Here is a 17,222-nt window from a genome sequence, read left to right as displayed (position 1 = left end):
ACAATGCAAAACAGTCAGATCTTACCCGCAACTAGAATTTCTCAAATACTCTACTTGGGTATATTTTGAAACTTCAACTGATTTGGAGGGATACACATGAAAGGCATAATTCCCAGAATGCTAGAATTACAAAGCTAAGCAACTTCAGACAAAGTTTAATTACTACCTTCCTAAGGCGTCCCAATGCTGCTGTATGTACTCCTCCTGTTACTTTGCACCTAAAATTTAAAAAATAAATATTTATGCCTGTAAAGTTCCTAGTATGGATCATACACTACTATTGAACTTAATACTGTGACGGCACTGTCTGCTGAAGGAAAAGGAAATCATATTTGTGGAATATACAGTGTTTGGGTTTTGTATTTAGAGTTCCCAGCCCTGATAAGATTCCCTTTCCCTACCTGAGAGGAGGCACACATGGTTTATGATGTCGGTGTGTAAGGCTTCTGCTGGGATCTCTAGATAAATAATGAGACAATCTGGGGAGAAGTAGAGCAAGAGTGTAGTAGAGATGTTTGGATTGGATTTAATAAATATTAAGACACATGGGAACAAATGCAAAATTCTGGACTCTATTATGAATGCAATTTGATGCTGTCATTAGCGTTGCCCTCTGCAAAATGAAGTCTTTTCTGACTGAATGTATTTTCTGGTCTGGGGCCATGACTTGTCAACAATTAATGCTATAATTGTTCTTGGGCTTTTGTGTTAAAAATGCACGATGATCTGGCTGGATGTGGTGGCTCACGCCTGTAATCCCAGCACTTTGGGAGGCCGAGGCGGGCAGATCACCTGAGGTCAGGAATTTGAGACCAGCTTGGCCAACATGGTGAAACCTCGTCTCTACTAAAAATAAAAAATTAGCCAGGTATGGTGGCACATGCCTGTAGTCCCAGCTACTCGGGAGGCTGAGGCAGGAGAATTGCTTGAAACCAGAAGGAGGAGATTCAGTGAGCCGAGATGGTGCCACTGCACTCCAACCTGGGTGACAGAGTGAGACTCTGTCTCAAAAAAAAAAAAAAAAAAAGCATAATGATCATGATAATGGGGGAATGGAATTAAAACTCTTTCCCTGCGTAGTCCCGGCTATTCCAGAGGCTGAGGCAGGAGAATGGCATGAACCCGGGAGGCGGGGCCTGCAGTGAGCTGAGATCGAACCACTGCACTCCAGCCTGGGCAACAGAGCAAGATTCCATGTCAAAAAAAAAAAAAAAAAAACAAAGCAAAAAACAAAACAAAACACTTCTTTCCCTGACATTCAAGGCCTTAGATAGCAGGGATCTAACTCACGTTTAAAGCTTAATCTCTTCCCTATGAAAAAGTTTGCTGAGGAAAACTAGTGACTCAACATTCTCTCCCCACCACTATTGCTTTATTAGTGCTCACCGCTCCCTCTGGAATGCTGCTCTTACAAAGGCTGTCTGGCAGTTCTGTCAAGGATCATTTCAAATGCTACTTCCTCCATGATACCCCTCTTCTATGAACTCTTTTCTACTCTGATGAAGTTTCTTTTCTCTTTTTTTTTAAATTAAAGATTAAAAAAAATAAATGCTTATTTTATGTACAAAGAACTGTCATGGTTTTTCATTAGGTAGATGCCTTGGATAATCCTTTGAAGGAAGATCATTTAGTTTAACTTAATGAAACCGATATCCTTCACATACTGACAGAAACACTGGTGGCACATATTGAGGCCGTATTTCCGGATCAGACCATGCTGGTTTGAGCAGACGCGACAAGAGCCAGAACCCTGGCCAAAGTTTTGCGGGTGGCTCCAGTACAGTTATTGGTGACCCATCTTGCTCTTGCTCTCAGGAGTTTAATGAGGTAAAGGTAAATTTTTTTTTTTTTTTTTTGAGGTGGAGTTTCGCTCTTGTCGCCCAGGCTGGAGTGTAGTGGCACAATCTTGGCTCACCGCAACCTCTGCCTCCTGGGTTCAAGCCATTCTTCTGCCTCAGCCTCCCGAGTAGCTGGGATTACAGGCGCACGCCACCACACCTGGCTAATTTTGTATTCTTAATAGAGACAGGGTTTCTCCATGTTGGTCAGGCTGGTCTCGAATTCCCGACCTCAGGTGATCTGCCCGCCTTGGCCTCCCAAAGTGCTGGGATTACAGGCGTGAGCCACTGTGCCTGGCCTGAAATCTGATGTTTTATTCCTACAGAGCTAGAGTCATTTCCCTGACTAGTACAGCTTGGTATCCTTTTAGTGCTTGGCTCATTTCATTTCATTTCATATGTCAGGTGCTCAAACAGTATTTATTAAAAAGGAACTGAAAAGTCAGAGACAAACACAAAGAAAATATAAATTAGGTTATACTGTTAGAAAATAGTTTGAGATGTCTGATGACACAAAAATACTCTCTCAACCCTATTTTTCTTTTTTTTTTTTCTTTTTTTTTTTTTTTTTGAGACGGAGTCTCACTGTGTCACCCAGGCCGGAGTGCAGTGGCTGGATCTCAGCTCACTGCAAGCTCCGCCTCCCGGGTTCACGCCATTCTCCTGCCTCAGCCTCCCGAGTAGCTGGGACTACAGGCGCCGCCATCACGCCCGGCTAATTTTTTTGTATTTTTTTAGTAGAGTCGGGGTTTCACCGTGTTAGCCAGGATGGTCTCGATCTCCTGACCTCGTGATCCGCCCGTCTCGGCCTCCCAAAGTGCTGGGATTACAGGCTTGAGCCACCGCGCCCGGCCTCAACCCTATTTTTCATTGAGAAAAATGCCTCTTCCCCCAAGTCATTTGTTTTATAGGTTAGGTGCTTACACTTTGAGATCAGTTGTCACTTGGTTCTTGGCAAAGAGAAAATAAGATGTTTTGAGAATTGACGGTCATTCGGTTGAATATGGATGCCAAGTTTTCTTCTGGGTAGAAGAGCCAGATGGCATAACTGTGAACAGATAACAGCAGGATGAAAGCTATCCCTCTTTGATTGTCAGATACTTGGGTCAGATTTTCAGATGACACATAATTAGTGGACAGGGGCCCTTGGCCAATAGCACATCCATTCACATTTCAATTAGAGGTGCATGGTAAGGGTATGATATTATTGCTGGTATTATTTCTGTAGTTGAGCTAAGTACTGAAAAAGGGAGATAGCCCCAAGCCCAAAATGTCATCAGGCCAAAATGAGACTGGGTCAGCAGCCTTCCAAATCAAACTTCAGGCTAATTCGATATGATTGGATGTGGTATTAGAAAGTCGGAATCTAAAGCTTGAAGAGTAAGAGAGGGGAGATGATCAGAAGTGTGGAATACAGCTTTTGTTTTGTGTATTAAAGTTACGCTTCAATCTCCTCTCAGAGTGCTTTTTTTTTTAACCTCTTTCACCCACTTTATTTGTCCTACATCTCAATAAGCAAGCTTCCTGTGGAGCCATGTTTCTCTCTCCATTCAGAGACACGTTCCCATGATTTCTTTCTGCTTGGATTGTATGATTTACCTGGCTGGGCTCCTGTTCCATCAGATTGTTTCCCATAAAAATGCTGATAAACATTTATTTTTGAAAATTTTTTCCAATTTTTTTTGTTTTTTCCTTAAACAAAAAGCCAAACACATACTTTCTCATAACAAGTAGACTAATTATGATTCAGACCTGTTTTGGGGAACCCATTAGTAGTCATAAAAATCAACTTACTGAGGCTGGGTGCAGTGGCTCACTCCTGTAATCCCAGCCCTTTGGGAGGCTGAGGCGGGTGGATCACTTGAGGTCAGGAGTTCAAGACCAGCCTTCCCAACATGGTGAAATTCTGTCTCTACTAAAAATACAAAATTAGCCAGGTGTGGTGGTGCATGCCTGTATTCCCAGCTACTTGGGAGGCTGAGGCAGGAGAATCGCTTCAACCCGGGAGGCGGAAAATTGTCGTGAGCTGAGATCACACCATTGCACTCCAGCCTGGGCAACAAGAGCAAAACTCCATCTCAAAAAACAAAAAAACAAAGAAAAGAAAATATCAGTGTGTTATAGTAATAGGTAAATATCAGTTCATGAAACACCTATTTATGTCACTTATATGTTGTTATGTTCTATGAGGCAAAATAAAATGTTTTCTTTTTTTTTGGATGGAGTTTTGCTCTTGTTGCCCAGGCTAGAGTGCTGTGGCGTGATCTTAGCTCACTGAAACCTCCACCTCCCAGGTTCAAGCAATTCTTCTGCCTCAGACTCCTGAGTACCTGGGATTACAGGCATGCACCACCACGCCCAGCTAATTTTCGTATTTTTAGTAGAGACGGGGTTTCACCATGTTGGCCAGGCTGGTCTCAAACTCCTGACCTCAAGTGATCTGCCCGCCTCAGCCTCCCAAAGTACTGGGAATACAGGTGTGAGCCACCATGCCTGGCCACTTTTGTCTTTTAAACTAGGAAGGAAAAGAGTTACACACACAAACACAAACCCATTTATAATGTTGTTTATATTTACCTTTGCAGTTTTATTTTTACCTTTACTGGTGCTCTTTATTTCTTGGATTCTTTATTTCTTGGATTCAATTACTGTCTAGTGTTCTTTCATGTAGCTGAAGGATTCCCTTCAGTATTTCTTTTTTTGTTGTTTTGAGACAGAGTCTTGCTCTGTCGCCCAGACTGGAGTGCAGTGGTGCGATCTCAGCTCACTGCAAGCTCCACCTCCCAGGTTCATGCCATTCTCCTGCCTCAGCCTCCCGAGTAGCTGGGACTATAGGCGCCCACCACCACGCCCCGCTAATTTTTTGTATTTTTTAGTAGAGATGGGGTTTCACCATGTTAGCCAAGATGATCTCGATCTCCTGACCTTGTGATCCGCCCGTCTCGGCCTCCCAAAGTGCTGGGATCACAGGCGTGAGCCACTGTGCCCAGCCCAGGATTCCCTTTAGTATTTCTTATAGAGCAGGTCTACTAGTGATGAATTTTTTCAGTTTTTGTTTATCTTTGTTTATTTGAATGTCTTAATGTCTCAATTTTCGAAAGCTATTTTGCTGGATGTAGAATTCTTGTATGATGGTCTTTGTTTCAGCACTTTGAATATGTCATTCCACTGACTTCTGGCCCCTACAGTTTCAGATGAAAAGTAAGCTGTTAATCTCTTTGAGGATCTGTTGTACATTATGTGTCATTTTTCTCTTGCTGTTCTCAAGATTCTCTCATTGTCTTTGACATTAGATAACTTGACTATAAGGTGTTTCAGTGTGCATATCTTTGAGTTTATCCCACTTGGAGTTTATTGAGTTTCTAGGATGTGTAAATTAATATTTTCCATTAAATTTGGAAAGGTTTTGGCAATTGTTTCTTTAAATATTATTTTTACCTGTTTTTTTTTCCTCCCTCTGTGGGACTCCCATTATGCATATGTTGCTTAATTTGATTACCTTAGTCAAAATTTTTATTACAGGCGTAAGTACTCCTATAGGTGTATTCTTTAAGTGGAACTGCTATGTTATGGCAGTGACATTAAGAATTTTGATAAGGTTGGGTGTGGTGGCTTATGTCAGTCATCTCAGCACGTTGGGAGGCCGAGTTGGGTGGATTACTTGAGGTCAGGAGTTTGAGAACAGCCTGGCCAACATGGCAAAACCCAATCTCTACCAGAAATACAAAAATTAGCCAGGCATGCTTGTAATCCCAGGTACTAGGGAAGCTGAGGCACAAGAATTGCTTGAACCTGAGAGGCAGAGGTTGCAGTGAGCTGAGATTGCACCACTGCACTCTAGCCTGTGTTACAGAGTGAGACTCTGTCTCAAAAAAAAAAAAAAGAAAAGAAAATAATTTTGATACATATTGTCAATTGTCAATTGCCTTCTCAAACCTTTATAACAATACATCTTCATACCAACAACGTATGAGCAAGCCCATTTTTCTTAGGAAATTTTTGGTTGATTACACTAAAGATGCTTTTTAAATACTAGATAAATAACTTATTTTTAGTTGGCTAGAGTTCCTTAGATGTGGCTTACTTCCTCTCAGAATCTTCCATCAATGCTGCTGTTACCTACTCCTCTAGTTCCTTCTAGAATCATCCTTGAAAAACATTCATGAAGTAGGGGAACTACTGTTCAGTAAACTGAGCCCACTGCCCTCTCATGCAAACTGATACAATGAACAGCCAGAGAAGCACACAGTGCTGGCCATCTTTCTCATTCTCCTCAATCTGCAATGCCTCAGAATTAGTAGTTAATCTTTTTATTCAAAAATTGCCATTGGAAAGACATAGTGCTCATGCTTGTAACTCCAGATCTTTGGGAGGCCCCAGCAGGAGGACGGCTTGAGGCCAGGAGTTTGAGATTGGCCTGGGCAACATAGTGATACTCTGTCTCTATTTTTTTTTTTTTTTTTAAATTGACATTTGAGTAAAGGAAAGCAACAGGAGGAGACTTGGCAGGACCTATCTTATGCTGTTACAGTTTTTTTCCAATTATCCAATTGAGTAAAGTAGTATATCACATCATACTGTGTGATATGGTTTGGCTGTGTCCCCACCCAAATCTCATCTTGGCTTGTAGTTCCCATAATCCGCACAGTGGGGGGTAATTAAATCATGGGGGCGATTACCTCCATACTGTTTTCGTGATAGTGAGTGAGTTCTCACGAGATCTGATAGTTTTATGAGGGGATTTTCCTGCTTTTGCTCAGCACTTCTCCTTCCTACTGTCACATGAAGAAGGACATGTTTGCTTACCCTTCTGCCATGATTGTAAGTTTCCTAATGTCTCTCCAACCCTGTGGAACTGTGAATCAATTAAACCTCTTTCTTTTATAAATTACCCAGTCTTGGTCAGTTTATAGCAGTGTGAGACTGGACTAATACACTGTGTAAACATGTAAGGTCTCTACATGTATTAGACCATTCTTGCATTGCTAACAAGAAATACCTGAGACTGGGTAATTTACAAAGAAAACAGGTTTAACTGGCTCATGGTTCTGCAGGCTGTACAAGCATGGCACAGACATTGCTTGGCTTCTGAAGAGGCCTCAGGGAGATTTTATTCACAGCAGAAGGTGAAGTGGGGACAGGCACTTCACATTGCAAAAGCAGGAAAAAGAGAGGGGGGCAGGCAGTTGCCACACTTTATAACAACCAGCTCTTGCAATAACTCACTATTGAGAGGACAGCAGCAAAGGGATAGTGCTTAGCTATTCATTAGAAATCCACCCCTATGGGCCGGGCACAGTGGCTCACACCTGTAATCCCAGCACTTTGGGAGGCCAAGGCAGGAGGATCACCTGAGGTCAGGAGTTCGAGACCAGCCTGGCTAAATGGTGAAACCCCGTTTCTACTAAAAATACAAAAATTACCCACTGCATGTGTGCCAGGCTCCTCTCATAAATATGTATAGCTTTTCACTCAAACTTGCTCAATATGTATGATACTAGCCCTGTGAGTCATAAAACCTAATCTGTCCTCTCAAGAGGGAGCACCTTTATTTGACACTGGGGACTTTCTCTTCACGGCTTGGAAATTGATGTGGCCAATAAAGCTCTAAAATAACAATAGTAATATGGCTGGGTGTGGTGGCTCATGCCTATAATCTCAGCACTTTGGGAGGCTGAGGCGGGTGGACTACTTGAGGTCAGGAGTTTGAGACCAGTCTGGCCAACATGGTGAAACCCTGTCTCTACTAAAAATACAAAAAATTAGCCAGGCGTGATGGCGTGCACCTGTAATTCCAGATGCTCAGGAGGCTGAGGCAGGAGAATCACTTGAAACTGGGAGGCGGAGGTTGCTGTGAGCTGAGATGGTGTCACTGCACTCCAGTCTGGGTGAGAGAGTGAAAGTCAGTCTCAAAATAAATAAATAAATAAATAAATAAATAAGTAAAACAGTAATAAAAGTAACAACACACAAATAAAAGTTATGAGGGAATTTTTCACCCTCCCAGAGTTTTGGGATTATAGGCATGGGCCACTGCACTTGGCCCAGAATTTCTTTACAGAAAAATTTACTATCAAATGTTTTCATGGAAGTAGTTTTCCCTGAAGAAAGAAGGAAAATCAGCTGGGTGCACTGACTCATCCCTGTAATCCCAGCACCATGGTGGGAAATTGCTCGAGGCAAGGAGTTTGAGACCAGCTTGAGACACATAGCATGACCTCATGTCTTAGGAAAAAAAAAAAAGAAAGAAAGAAAATCCTCCAACGGATTTTAGTTGAAAACTTGGCAGGGGCGGGAGGGGGAAATACGAACATCAGGACCAATGTCCACTGATGCCATCCTGAATAACCAGGCTGTATTTACCAGGGCAAAGGGCTTTGGCCCTAGACAGCTAGCTTTGAACTAGCTTTGGGCCCCAAGCCTGCCATCTACTAGCAGTGTGACCTTTGCAATTGAGATTTTTGGTCTATAAGGAAAGGATAATCATCCTGTTACCTTAGAGTTATGATATGGTTTGGATCTGTGTCCCCACCCAAATATCATGTCAAATTGTAATCCCCAGTGTTGGAGATGGGGCCTGGTGGGAGGTGATTGGATCATGCTGGAGGATTTCCCTTCGGTGCTGTTCTTGTGATAGTGAGTGAGTTCTTGCAAGATCTGGTTGTTTAAAAGTGTGTAGCACATCCCCCCGCCATCCACCTTCCTTCTGCTCTGGGCATGTAAGGTGCCTGCTCCCATTTTGCATTCTGCCATGACTGTAAGTTTCCTGAGGCCTCTCCAGAAGCAGAAGCCACTATGCTTTCTGTACAGCCTGCAGAACTGTGAGCCAATTAAACCCCTTTTCTTTATAAATTATCCAGTCTTATCACAAGGTCAGGAGTTTGAGACCAGCCTGACCAACGTGGTGAAACCCCATCTCTATTAAAAATACAAAAATTAGCTGGGCGTGGTGGTGTGTGCCTGTAATCCCAGCTACTCAGGAGGCTGAGGCAGGAGAATCGCTTGAACCTGGGAGGAGGAGGTTGCAGTGAGCCGAGATAGCACCATTGCACCCCAGCTTGGGTGACAAAGTGAGACTCAGGCTCAAAAAAAAAAAAATATATCTAGTCTCAGGTATTTCTTTGTAGCAACGTGAGAACAGACTCATACAAGTTATATTATGAAACTCAAAGGAGAGAATGCCCACCAACCATCTCGCATGTGGTAGTTGCTCAATAAATGTTCATTCCTTTCTCACTTTTTTTTTTTAAGCCATGGGAGTTTCCTTCATTCCTGCTAACTTTGCCACTCTTTTTTTTTTTTTTTTTTAAATGGAGTCTCGTTCTGTCACCCAGGCTGGAGTGCACTGCCGTGATCTCTGCTCACTGCAACCTCTGCCTCCCAGGTTCAAGCAATTTTCATGCTTCAGCCTCCAGAGTAGCTGGGACACTGGTGCCTGTCACCACGTTCGGCTAATTTTTTGTATTTTTGATAGAAATGGAGTTTCACCATGTTGGCCAGGCTGGTCTTGAACTCCTGACCTAAAGTGATCCACCTGCCTCGGCCTCCCAAAGTGCTGGGATTACAGGCATGAGCCACCAAGCCCGGCCCAAAGTTTGCCTCTTTTTGCTTTCAGCATTGGTAATGTAAAACATTTCTCCTAGGGTTACTTTAGTTAAAAAATAATCTTAAGCTTGAAACTTGTATTAGAACAATCTATGTTCTATTTGATCATCTCCATGTCTGTAATGCAACCAAATGGGTTTACTGCTGATAAAAGTTAATGGACAGAGGCTGGGCTTGGTGGCTCACGCCTGTAATCCCAGCACTTTGGGAGGCTGAGGTGGGCGGATTTCCTGAGCTCAGGAGTTCGAGACCAACCTGAGCAACAGGGTGAAATCCTGTCTCTACTAAAATACAAAAAATTAGCTGGGCATGGTGGCAGGTGCTTGTAAGTCGCAGCTACTCGGAAGGCTGAGGCAGGAGAATGGCTTGAACCCAAGGGGCAGAAGTTGCAGTGAGCGGAGATAGCACCACTGCACTCCAGCCTGGGCAACAGGGCCAGACTCTGTCTCAAAAAAAAAAAAAAAGAAGTACCCAATTCTCTATCCCTTTATCCACTAACTTTCTTTCTTTCTTTTTTTTTTTTGAGACAGAGTCTCGCTCTGTCGCCCAGGCTGGAGTGCAGTGGCGTGATCTTGGCTCACTGCAAACTCTCCCGGGTTCACGCCATTCTCCTGCCTCAGCCTCCCGAGTAGCTGGGAGTACAGGCGCCCGCCACTATGCCCGCCTAATTTTTTTGTATTTTTTAATAGAGACGGGGTTTCACCATGTTAGCCAGGATAGTCTCGATCATCTGACATCGTGATCCGCCCGCCTCGGCCTCCCAAAGTGCTGGGATTACAGGTGTGAGCCACCGCGTCCGGCTGAGCCTTGGATACTTCTGTAATGTGACTGGCGTCAAAATTATTTTTGGCATCAGATTTTTTCCTTTTCTTTTTTTAACTGTAGGTAACACTGGTGTTCTAGAAATTCACATACACTGAACACATACACACACACACACACACACAGAAAAACCTGTCTTGAGAGAAAGCTTATCCATCCAGCTCTTTCTGTTTAAATTTTCTTTGCTCCTGATTCAGTTCTGTAAATATAGATTTATATTTAGCCACTTTTTGACTCTCCATATGTTCCTTCTAAAAACATTTCCTATTAAGGAAATTTACACAGTTGTTCTCTTAGAGAACTGCTGAGTGAACATGACTCTATACAGGTATGTGTTAGGTTTATCTGCTGGTGGCATCATGATTACTGAATCAGGAGTCAAGGAAGGCCCTGGAAGGAGGTTATCCTGCCACACAGCTCCCCAGCGCTTCTGGAAACCTTGTTGCTGATGTCTGGAGAGGGTCAAAAACGGTGTCTGTGGAGGCTGATTTCATATCCCTGCGTGTTCAGCTTTTTCCCACCTTCCTTCTTTGGCTAGATGTGCTCTGTGGTGTGGAGTGGGGACTGGACAGCCAGAGGAGGGGTCAGTCAGGTCACAGCACCACAGGGAAGAGGATGAATGGGAAGACGAAAATGAGCCCTGGTTAGCAGGGAGATGCGCCAATGCTTGGTCTCCCTGGGTAGGGAGAGCCTTGAGTTTCCAGCCCCAGCTGAGGGCCTTGGCTCCAGACCTGTCCTTCTTTTTATTTTATTTTATTTATTTTTTGGAAATGCGGTCTTGCTCTGTTGCCCAGAATGGAGTGCAGTGGCATGATCATAGCTCACTGTAGCCTCGACCTCCCAGGCTCAAGTGATCCTCCCACCTCAGCCTCCAGAGTAGCCGGGACTACAGGCGTGTGCCACAATGCCTGGCTAATTTTGTTTATTTTTTGTAGAGACAGTGTCTCGCTGTGTTGCCCAGGCTGGTCTCAAACTCCTGAGCCCAAACAATCCTCCCACCTCTGCCTACCAAAGTGCTGGGATTACATGCCCTTCTTTAAAGGAGCTCATTCCAGCCACCCCAGAGGCCTCAGGCTGCTCCTGCTCTCTATGAAGCCCCATTTGTTTGGCTGAAGCAGCAGGCAAGGAGAGGAGAAAGGTTCCTTTCGGAGTCAGCGGGGCTGCCTGTGGAATCCCTCCGCCGGCCTTTCGGAATCACTCCCTGCTTCAATTTCCTCATCTCTAAAGTGGGGTTCACATGCCCTTCTTTGCATCGTCACAAATGTGCATGGCACCAGCTAGTGCTCAATGAATATGGAGGTTATACCTCAGTCACTGGCCCCTGGGCCCCGCTTGGCCACCTGTCTGTGCCTGGGCCCTTTCTTGTTTTCCTCAATTTAGCATCATCTTAACAGCACATCTTGGATTCTCTTTTGATTCTTTTTTTTTTTTTTTCTTTTTTATTCTCTTGTCTCTCTTTGGTTTTTATTCTAGTTGATTTGCCCCAGTAGATGGTGAGTTCTGCTTCTTTCTTCCTAGAAACTTTGTGTTTCCATGGTAGCTGAATGTTACCATATTTACTTGAGCTAAAAACCCCTTGGAAAAAAAAAAAAAATCAGCATGACCATGGGGAGGACATCAGGTATTCTTTGCTTGGGATGTTAAAGAAACCTTCCTGTAGCCCTTCATCAGCTCCAGACCTGTGAGGCCCGGGTGAGTTGAGGAGTGCTGCTTCTCCTCAATGGGAGCTCTGTGAATGCCTCCGGGCCTCTCTGCCCTGGAGCATGCATTGGCAATAAATTCCCTATGTGTGGCTCAGTCCAGATCTTTCTGCCTCTAGGACCAGGCCTGTGGGCAGAACCTGCACTCTCCTCTGCTCCTCCATGCTATAGGAATTACATGGGAGGCCTGCCCCGATCCAGCGCTGGGTGAGTCACCTTAGCATTCTTCAGAGGTCCATCTGCCTGCAGATATAAGCCTCGCCCTCCAGCCTCTTCTCGCTCAGTAAATAGACGGAATGTTTCTGCCTTCAGCTTCAGTCGTTGTTTTATTTCTCAGCTTGTTTAGAACCCAGAGAAGATAAAATGAGAGGCTTTTTACCGGTGCTCTCTCACAGACCCTGACAGTACCGTAAGTAAATGAATGAAGCTTGTGGGGACAAGACAACAAGGAGGGGAGGGGACCATGGCACACGGAGGGGAGACCATAATGTCCAAAGGGGGAAGAGCCGGCTTGGCTCTAGATCATTGCCATCTTGTGGGCATTTGGACCCATGTTTGCCAGATATTTCAAAATTTTCAAAGAAAGCCATTTCAAATAATTATCTCAATTTTACTATCTTGATTTTTATCTGACATCTTGCTATATAGTTTGAATGTGTTCCCCCAAAAGGCATGTATTGGAAACTTAATCCATAATGCAACAGTGTTGGGAGGTGGGGCCTAATGGAGGTGTTTAGGTCATGAGGCTCCACCCTCGTGAATGGATTAATAATGATTATAAAAGGGTTTGAGGGTGCAAGTTTGAACTCTTGCTCTCTCTCACTCCTTCTTTGTCTTTCCTTCACGGAATGACGCAGCAAGAAGTTTCTCCCCAGATGCCAGCCCCTTGATCTTGGACATTCTAGCCTCCAGAACCAGAAGTCAATACATTTCTGCTCATTATAAATTACTCAGTCTTAGGTAATTCTTTTATAGCAGCGCAAAATGGACTACGATATATCTCCCTACTTTCAAATGCTGACACTAAACTAAAAAACAAAACACCATGAGAGTCAAGTCTGCATGGGACACACAAAACACATCTGTAGATCAAGGCTTTCTGGAGGCTGCCAGTTGGGGACACTGCCTCCATCCTGCCCTGGATCCTCAGCACTGCATCCTCCCTGGTCACATTAGCATGGAACTCCACTCCCACTCCTGTACATACCATCAGGAAAAGAACTTCAAATGCCCTGTGTCACCTGGGAAGAGGCACTGCTATAAATACATGAGCTCTTGGAATTACAAGTTAGCATTTTCACTTGACTATTTACTATTCTCCCCTTGATACTGTCTTTTGGTTTGACTTACTTAAAATGTACCCACTTTTCTAATTACACACAAATTAATCTATAAAGTATGAAAAGGCAAATGGCTCCTTACCTTTTCTTGGAATCATCAAAAGATAAGACAGTCAACAGCTTCTTGCCCAGACATGTACTACACCTGTGAATATTATTGAACCCTAGGTTAATGAAACACAAATAATGAAAGGAACTACAAATTCTTCAGCATCATTAACTCAAAGGTATCTAATAAGTCAAATTCACATTTAAACACTTTTGGAGTGAGGTGGGCAATAATTTGATGTGATGTAACATTCATTCATTCATTCATTCATTCATTTATTCATTCATTCAACAAATAGTTTTCCAGCGGTTTCCAGCTAAAAGCCACAGATGTGACTCTAAAACCCAACAGAACACAAGTCTGGAAACTTCTCCCCTAGCTGCTGCTTCTATTTTGTTGTAGAACAAGAGCATCAGGCAAGGCTGCAGTTGTCCAGGAGCTGTGATCAAAAATGTGATTTCATCAGCAAAATGAAGAATCCAAATGTAACTATTTATGCTGCATATTCCCCCAAGGTAGCTGAGCAGTTGTCTTGTTTTATCTCTCTGCAGTCAGATCTTACGGAAATACTGAGAAGCTAGAGAAGAACTTAAAAAAGATGGTGGTGAAAACAGTTATACCAAGACTCTGTCTATGGTTGTCTTTCTCTGGCACCAACTGGAGCTTTATTCCTTAAGGCTTTTTGAATACCCTTAAGCCAACTCCTCAGCTGTATGGTAGTGTCTTCAGGGCAGCCAGCCTCATCCTTGAGGGCACCCAGGGTCTGTGACTCACACAGAGAGTTGGGTAGTGATGATGCAAAAATGGCTCTCCTGAAGGATGTAAGTTGTTAGTGGAGTTTGGGTAGTTCAAAGCTTTCATTCTTCTGTTTGACTTAATCTTAAGAGTTATCTTTTGCCCCTTCCCCCTTGCTCCTGGCTGGTCAGTTGACAGTTTCTCTCTTCTGCCTGGGGGCTTTTGCAGTTTCTGTTCCCTTGTTTGAAATGCCTTTCCCTTGACCCTTCAAGTGGCTGTTTTCTTCTACTTTTTAAAATTTCCATTTAAATGTCACCTCTTCAGAGCCCTCTCCTTTCCCCAGCTCAAATGGCCTGCCCTTGTGTATTAATGCAGATAGGCTATATGCTGCAATAGTGAATAAACTCCAAATCTCAGTGGCTTAACATGACAAAGATTGATTTCTTGCTCATGTCACAATCCACTGTGAGTTGAGCAACTCTCCTCTAAGCAATGACTCAGGGATCCAGCTTCCCCAGTTTGCCCACCTCTGAGGGCGGGCAGGTGGGGAAGAAAGGGCTTTTAGGCAGGGGCATTCCGGCCCACATCATACTGGCCAGGACCCAGGCATATGGGCAAATGGCCTCAAGTTATTTCAAAGGAGGGGTGAAAAACCAGTTTTCTTCTACATTGAATTTTTTTTTTTTCTTTTTTTTTGAGATAGGGCCTGGCTCTGTCACCCAGGCTAGAGTGCAGTGGTGCGATCATAGCTCACTGCAGCCTCAAATTCCTAGGCTCAAGTGATCCGGCTACCTTGGTCTTCCAAATTGCTGGGATTAAGGGCGTGAGCCACTGCGCCCAACCAGTTTTTGTTTTTTCTCCTAATAAAAATTTTACTTTATTTTCTTTCTCCACACTCTCTATACTGCTTTCACGTTAAAGATAACAAGAAAACTGATAACATGTCAGTTGTATATTTACAGTCAGTGATAGGAAGTCAGTATTATAAGTATTCTTATTATTTAGTCCTTGAACAACAATAACTTAGACAAAAGATAGTTTTGCTAAGAAGGCTAAGAAGTAGTGTAGACTAGTGGTTCTCAAAATATGGTCTGCAGCTTCTGGGGAACTCTAACACCTCTCTAGAGCATCTATGAGATTGCAACTATTTTTGTAATAATACTAAGATGTTATTTGACCTTTTCATTCTCATTCTCCCGTGAGTATACTGTGAAGTTTTCCAGGGGCTCCCCGATATGTGATGATGTCACTGCTGTGATGTTAATCCATAATGGAGGTATGGCTGCTACCTGTATGTAAAATAACAAATAGTTTATTATTTTAAGTTTTAACTTCTAAAAACTTAACATTTCTAACACAATAAATATGAATGGTTCATATTTTTTTAAGGAGTGCAATAATTTTAAGGAGTGTAATAGATACTGAGACCAAAACATGTGAGAACTGCTGCTGGGTTAGACAGTGCAAGGAAATGTGTTTTCTGATAGCAGCTTAATCTCTAGTGTATAGCAATTAAGGATCTCAGTTAAAAAAAAATCTTTAAAAATGTCTGTGTCTCAATTTCTTTCTTTCTTTCTTTTTTTTTTGAGATGGGGTCTTGCTTTGTTGCCCATGATGGCATGCATGGGCGTGATCTCGCTCACTGCATTCTCCACCTCATGGGTTCAAGCAATTCTCCTACCTTAGCATGCTGAGTAGCTGGGATTACAGGGGAGCACAACCACGCCTGGTTATTCTTTGCATTTTTAGTACAGATGGGGTTTCACCATGCTGGCCAGGCTGGTCTTCAACTCCTGACCTCAGGTGATCCACCCGTCTCAGCCTCCCAAAGTGCTGGGATTACAGATGTGAGTCACTGTGCCTGGCTTTCAATTTCTGTTTCCTTTTTTTTTTCTTTTTTTTTTTTTTTGAGACGGAGTCTTGCTCTGTTGCCCAGGGCTGTAAGTGCAGTGGTGCAATCTCGGCTCACTGCAAGCTCCGCCTCCTGGGTTCACGCCATTCTACCTCAGCCTCCCGAGTAGCTGGGACTACAGGAGCCCACCAGGATGCCCAGCTAATTTTTTGTATTTTTAGTAGAGACGGGGTTTCACTGTGTTAGCCAGGATGGTCTCGATCTCCTGACTTTGTGCTCTGCCTGCCACAGCCTCCCAAAGTGCTGGGATTACAGGTATGAGCCACCACGCCCGGCCTCAATTTCTTTAAAGTGAGATTATAGCACACTTCTAATACTACCTATATTATAACATTGAATAAAAGATTAATTTAAAACATCTCATAGTAACCTGGATTAGAATCAAGAACTCTAAAAAACTTACAGAGGAGCATTAATAATAAGTTCAAAAATTTCCTCAATTTTCTGTCTCTTTTCCCTAATTCCATTCTTTCTCAAGAATATTAGGAAAATGGGTCCAATTTGTTATCAGCACAAGATTCAATCACTGAGGTCTTCTGTTTATTGGAGATTAGTAGTCTAATCAATTTACCTTCATTGATTTACTCAATTAATGAAAATTGGGTACAGGTGAAATTCCACAGCAACAAAACTCATTCTAACTGCCTGCTGTGTGAATAGCTCTCAAACTTGGCTGATGGTTGAATGTGTTGTCCTATGTCGTTGTCATTATGGTAAACTTCAGTTTAAATAAAATCAAGTGGCCACATTCTTCTAGTTCATTGCAATAGCTATATGTCATAATAACTTGATATTAATATTCATGTTACCTTATATAAAAAAATTGCTGTGTGGCACAAAGTAGCCCATTATCATGCACGATTAAAGGCTTGATAACAATGGATTCATTGAAATTATTCCAGCTTTTTGGAAACTTAAGATTCTAAATAGTAAATTAAAAAAACAGAGCCAGGCGCAGTGGCTCATGCCTGTAATCCCAGCACTGTGGGAGGCTGAGGCGGGTGGATCACCTGAGGTCAGGAATTTGAAACCAGCCTGATCAACTTGAAGAAACCCCTGTCTCTACTAAAAATACAAAATTAGCCGGGTGTGGTGGCGCATGCCTGTAATCCCAGCTACTCCGGAGGCTGAGGCAGGAGAATCACTTGAACCCAGGAGGTAGAGGTTGCTGTGAGCTGAGATGGCGCCATTGCACTCCAGCCTGGGCAACAAGAGCAAATC

At 43.2% G+C, this 17,222-nt stretch overlaps 1 pseudogene; it reads right to left on the bottom strand.

Moving 5' to 3' along the window:
* Positions 1 to 1,627: 1,627 nt before the first annotated feature.
* LOC119625108 (small ribosomal subunit protein uS14-like) lies at positions 1,628 to 1,798 on the bottom strand (annotated as a pseudogene).
* Between the last annotated feature and the right edge of the window lie 15,424 nt (positions 1,799 to 17,222).

The sequence above is a fragment of the Chlorocebus sabaeus genome, chromosome 10 (genome assembly GCF_047675955.1).
Source record: "Chlorocebus sabaeus isolate Y175 chromosome 10, mChlSab1.0.hap1, whole genome shotgun sequence".
Classification (NCBI taxonomy): domain Eukaryota; kingdom Metazoa; phylum Chordata; class Mammalia; order Primates; family Cercopithecidae; genus Chlorocebus; species Chlorocebus sabaeus.
Note: the sequence above shows the minus strand (reverse complement) of the source record. Positions and strands in the feature narration are given on the sequence as shown.